The sequence below is a fragment of the Eriocheir sinensis genome, chromosome 18 (genome assembly GCF_024679095.1).
Source record: "Eriocheir sinensis breed Jianghai 21 chromosome 18, ASM2467909v1, whole genome shotgun sequence".
NCBI lineage: Eukaryota > Metazoa > Arthropoda > Malacostraca > Decapoda > Varunidae > Eriocheir > Eriocheir sinensis.
The window spans coordinates 14,975,088-14,981,087 of NC_066526.1; the positions used below are offsets into that span (position 1 = coordinate 14,975,088).

General features: G+C 39.2%; 1 long non-coding RNA gene across 1 annotated transcript in view; it reads left to right on the forward strand.

The window, feature by feature from the left end:
• LOC127000361 (uncharacterized) overlaps positions 1–4,637 on the forward strand; it is a 50,682-nt gene extending 46,045 nt beyond the window's left edge. Inside the window, exon 3 of the long non-coding RNA XR_007753943.1 lies at positions 4,585–4,637. This is a non-coding gene — a long non-coding RNA (uncharacterized LOC127000361). The remainder of the gene's footprint in view (positions 1–4,584) is intronic.
• Positions 4,638–6,000: the final 1,363 nt, after the last annotated feature.

Genomic DNA, 6,000 nt, shown 5'->3' on the forward strand with positions numbered 1-6,000 from the left:
ATATATGCGAGTTTCAAAAGTGACACAAATCGGAAAGCAAAAATACATATATACAAAGTGGCAAAAAGAAATGTGTAAAGCAAGCAGGAAGGGAAAGTAAATATCCCGTGTACCTGTTTTTTTATTTAGCGAGAGAACACGAAGAAACGTCTGTAGGTGTCCAGGGAAAAGTGACAGGGGGATACACGCGTACACGGCCCCGGAGACAGGTGACAACGGGGGAATAAGGTTAATAAAGCTTACCTGCAGAGATTTACGTGTGGGGAAAGGGTTGAAAAAGAGGGAGAGGATGTGTTGTCTGCTGTGCTGTGTCGTGTTTTGTCATGGGACGGACGTTGGAATTGTGTTAGGGAGAAAGAAAAAGTGAGGGGGAGAGAAAAGGATTAAGAGAAGAGGAGAGAGAAGAAAAAAATGAGAGAAGACGAAAAAGAAAGGGGAAAGAGAAGAAAAAGTGAGGGAGAGACAGAAGGAAAAAAGAGGAGAGGTAAGGAAAGAAAGGGAGAGAAAGAGAAGGAAAATGATGGTGAGAGAAAAAAGGAAAAAAAGAGGGGGAAGGAGAGAAGAAAAAAAGAGGGTGAGAGAGAAGGAAAAAGAAGGGGGAGAGAGAGAAGAGAAAGAGCGGGAAGAGAGAGAAGGAGAGAGAAGGAGAGAGAAGGAGAGAAGGAGAGAAGGAGAGAAGGAGAGAGAAGGAGAGAGAGAGAGAGAGAGAGAGAGAGAGAGAGAGAGAGAGAGAGAGAGAGAGAGAGAGAGAGAGAGAGAGAGAGAGAGAGAGAGAGAGAGAGAGAGAGAGAGAGAGAGAGAGAGAGAGAGAGATTAATTTAGGTTATTTCTTTACCTCCCAAAGCGAAAGCAAAAAAAAAAATAAATAACTACCGTCTTTCACTCTTTGTTATTGGCTGTAATTACCTCATTATGATTTTCTATGTTCATTATTTTCTTTTATTTATTTCCATATTTCCATCTCTTTTTGTTTGCGTTATTTTTTCTTCCTCTTTTTCCATTTCTCTTTCTCTTTACCCTTTACTACCTTGTTCCATAACCTTTATATAATGTGTATTCAATATTTTCACGTTTCCAAATATTTCTTCTTTCATTATCTCGTTATTTCATTTTTTTTATTTATTTTATTTTTCTATTTCTTCGTGTCTGATAATTTCTTTCGTCCTGTTCCATTTTGCCCTTTGTCATTAAGTATTTCTCTCTTCAACCTTTATTTTTCTCTGATCGTTTTAACCTTTACCTCACTCTGAAGATGATTTTCATTTTATTTTTCTCTTCATTTTTATTTCTCTGGGTCCATGTCAAGCTTTATTTTATCCTGTTTTAATCATCATTCTTTTGCATTTGATTTCGCTTCCCTCCTCAGCTATTATCTCCAATGTTTGTGTTTTAACTATTTTCTCGTCTGGATGATAAATATAAATCCTCGTGTTGGTAAAATATTTAATCGGGGAGTCTGAGAAATATGTCTAAATCCTCGTGTTGGTAAAATATTTAATCGGGAAGTCGGAGAAAATAAGTAAATCCTCGTGTTGGTAAAATATTTAATCGGGAAGTCGGAGAAAATAAGCAAATCATCGTGTTGGTAAAATATTTAATCGGGAAGTCGGAGAAAATAAGTAAATCCTCGTGTTGGTAAAATATTTAATCGGGAAGTCGGAGAAAATAAGTAAATCCTCGTGTTGGTAAAATATTTAATCGGGAAGTCGGAGAAAATAAGTAAATCCTCGTGTTGGTAAAATATTTAATCGGGAAGTCGGAGAAAATAAGTAAATCCTCGTGTTGGTAAAATATTTAATCGGGAAGTCGGAGAAAATAAGTAAATCCTCGTGTTGGTAAAATATTTAATCGGGAAGTCGGAGAAAATAAGTAAATCCTCGTGTTGGTAAAATATTTAATCGGGGAATCGGATAATTGAGGTTCGCCAACTTTGCAACACCAGCACAAACACAAACCGTCTTTACCGTCGCTCGGAATTTTATGCGAGCGTTGGAGTCTCAAATTACACGCCTTGATCCACTCCTTCATAAAATTGCCTCCCCACCCTCTCTCATTATCCCGGCTTCAATTACACACACAAATGGCAGGAAGAAAATAGTTAATGGCTGCTAAGTTTCTGCTGTCCTGTCTCTTATCTGTCTCATCGCTACGACCTCTCTCTCTCTTTACTTCTTTCTCTTTCTCTCTGTCGTGTCTCTCCTCTGTGTTGTATCCTCGTTTCTTCGTTCACTGTCTCACCACTCCAGTCCACCTTCGATTACTCTTCCTCACGTCTCTCTCCTTTCTTTTCCTCGTCTAGCTTTGCCTCGTCCCTCAGTGGCCCTTTCCTTCACTCCCTGTTTCTCCAAGATCGGCCTAATATTTTTTTCTATCGTAGTGCCCTTCTGTTTTATATCTTTTGCTTCTCTTGTGTTTCTCTTCCTTTTTACCCAACAAGCCTCTCTTCAGCTCCTTGTCTATCTTTAATGGTTCTTTCTTTTCTCGATCTAGTTCTATCTGTCTCATTGTTTCATCCTTTCCTTATTTTTGTTTCCTTCCAGTATAGTTCTTGTCTCTATCTATGTCTCTCTGTCCTCCTCTTTCCTGTTGTCTTTATCTGTCTCTCTGTTCGTCTCACCATTCACAACCTCACCTTATCCTGTCTCTGCACCTCAGTTTTGTTTTTTTGTCTGTCTGTTTGTTTGTCCATCTCACCGCCTAGCCTTGCCTCGCCTTTTCGTTGCTTCTTGTTGTTAAGCTTGTGTCTTCGTCTCTGTTAATCTCCATTTCATCAGCCACCACCTTCCCTCGCCTGGCCTATCTTCCGTCTCTTCCTGTCTCCTTGCATCTGAACCCTTGTATTTATCTCCGTCTGTCTGTCCATCTCACCAGCCACCAATCTTCCCTCTCCCTTTACCTCTCCCCTTCTCCTCTCTGTCTATCAATCCCAACACCCACCATCTCTTCCTCGCCTAGCCTGTCTCCCGCCTCTTCCTGTCCTCCTGCGCCTCAACCCTTGTATCTATCTCTGTCTGTCTGTCCATCTCAGCAGCCAACGCCTCCCTCTCCTCACCCCCTACCCGTCTGGCTCCGCGCGGCGCCCCCCGTTGCTGCAGGAACCATTAGGGGACTTCATTACCAAGCTGTCATCGTATTTCAAAGCCTCGAGTTTCATGTATTCGTCGCTTGGGAATGTTTTTTTTTTTCTTTTTTTTTAAATCCTCACGTCAAAATTCTTGCATAAACAAATCTGCGGACGTACACAAACAATGACTTGCTGGATTTTCTTTCTTAGTATTCTTTTTTTTTATCTTACGTCTTTTCTTTTGTATTTCTGTTTATTCGTTTTCTATTGTTTTATTGACTTTTTTTTCTTATTTTCTTCCTTCGTTTTATTATTCACCTTTCGTTTAACTATTCACCTATTTCCTCTTTCTTCGTTTGTTTATTTATTTATTTATTTTTCTTTATTTTACGCTTGTCTTTTTTTTTCTTTATCTTCAGCAGGCAACACAACAAGCGCAGGTAACTGAAGGGCTGATGGTTAACTATCATTAGCTTCTTTAGTTACCTTTGCTGTTGGTGGACTCTAACCTAATTACTTTTATTTATCCTTTCTTTATTCCAGTATTTGTTGTTTGCTTATACCAGGTGACCCGAGAAGAGCAGGTGGCTGGCTAATGTAGAATGTCATTAGATTATTTTGGCTTCATTTATATTATCCTTGTCTTTTCCTTTACTTTACTTTGCTTGCTTAGTTTTTTTTCTTCTTATTTTCCTTTACCAGGTGACCCGAGAATCGCAGGTGGCTGGCTAAGGTGGATTGTCATTAGATTATTTACTAGAGTATAACTATATTTCTCCTTTTCCTAATCTTTACCTATGTTTTTTTTACCTGTCCTTACCTGTATTTTGTTGCTTTCCTTCGCCAGGTGACCCAAGAATCGCAGGTGGCTGGCTAAGATGGATTGTTATTAGATTATTTATTAGCTTGTTATTATATTTCTCTTCCTAATCTTTACCTAATTTTTTTCGCCTGTCCTTACCTGTATTTTGTTGCTTTCCTTCGCCAGGTGACCCAAGAATCTCAGGTGGCTGGCTAAGATGGATTGTTATTAGATTATTTATTAGCTTGTTATTATATTTCTCTTCCTAATCTTTACCTAATTTTTTTCGCCTGTCCTTACCTGTATTTTGTTGCTTTCCTTCGCCAGGTGACCCAAGAATCGCAGGTGGCTGGCTAAAGTAGAATATTATTAAATTATTACTGTATTTCTCCTTGTCCTCACTTTTACCTTTCTTTTTTTTCCTGTCTTTACCTGTCATTTTTGTTGTCTTCCTCCACCTGCTGATCCGGGGAAGACAGGTGGTGGCTAAAGTAGAATGTTATTAGATTATTAATGTATTTCTCCTTTTCCTCACTTTTAACTTTTTTTTACCTGTCTTTACCTGTTTTTTTGTTGCCTTCCTCCGCCAGGTGACCCGAGGAAGGCAGGTGACTGGCAGATTTTGGATTGTCATTAAATTGTGTTGTTCCCTGCCCTGTCTTGTTTACTGTTTGCTTGTTCTAACCTTTTTTTTTTCTCTCTCTCTCTTCCACAACAGGTAAATTGCTGTGTGACTCTGCAGGTGTCCCAGCCGCGTCAAGGGAAAGGTAATTCTACTTGAAGTGATGTTTGATGTTGATGAGAGGGAGATTGGCTCTAAAAAATAAGCGGAGGACTAAAGGAGAAAAGAATGAAGACTTAACACTTTACCTTTGACTCTGATACCTAACCATTAGCCTTTCCTTAACTTACCTTATTTTAACTTACTTTATCTTACCTTTTCCTATATAATCTTGTTTCACCATATTTTATTATCCCCTTGACTGCTGATTTCCTACCCGAAGACATCATCAAGCTACAGGAATAGAACAAAAAGTGGCTGCTACAATTCAATGAAGGGGGGGGGGGGGGGGATATCCAGCTTACCAATACTACATGGGAAACACTCCACTATCCACCACAGAGGCAGAGAAAGACCTGGGAGTATGTGTTACCAGGCTACCAGTGAAGGCTAGACCAGTGCCAATTGTAGCGGACGGGTTATAGCTTTTCGTACACAAGGGAGGTGGCTAAAGACATTACCTTTGAGTCTAATACTTGAGCTTCAGCCTTACCTTAACTAACCTTATTTTACCTTGCCTCATTTTATTTAGTTTTACCTTATTTTACCTCAACGTTTCTTACTAGACGGAGGAGACTAAAAACACCGCCTTTGATTCATATACTTAACCCTAAACTTTACCTAATCTTTCTCCTCCTTTTCCTCCTCCTTCTCCTCTTTTCCTCTCCCTTACTTCCTCCTTGCAATCATTTCCTCGTCTCTTATTTCTTCTCCTTTTTCCTTCTCTTTCTTTTCCACTTTATTTTTATCTCCTTACTTACCTTATTTCACCTTACCTTACCTTACTTTTTTTCATGTCATCTTATTTTACCATACCTAATCTTTTTAACCTAATTTACAACGCCAGATTTACACATTAATTAATTTATCTATCCACTTTATTATCTATTTGTTATGTTTATATTCCATTATGGCTCAGACCCTTTCTCATTAGTTTCCTTTTTACAAGTCTTCTATATTTTCCCTCAGCAATCCCTTCCTCGTGTTCGTTTCCATATTCTTTCCTCTAAAACGTTACTATTATTTCCGTTGTTCCCTTTCCTCGCCGGGTGTTCCTTTTTTTTTTCAATTTACATTCCGGCGTATGATCACTTTACATTTTTGGAACAGTTTCCCTCACAAGCAACACAGACGCGAGGCGGCGTGCAAACATTCATTTTTCCCCCATCTTTTAACGTCGGGATGGAGCGAATATTACCTGCTCGAAAAAAGTTGTAATTCCCCGCCTGCCGCTACCCGGAGCCTGCCGCGCGGGGTAAAATTTGCATTAGACTGATTAGAAAAAAGTATGAAATTAAATCACTCCGGCTTGAAAAATAAAAGTATTGCCTGTGTGTGTGAGCGTGTGTGTAT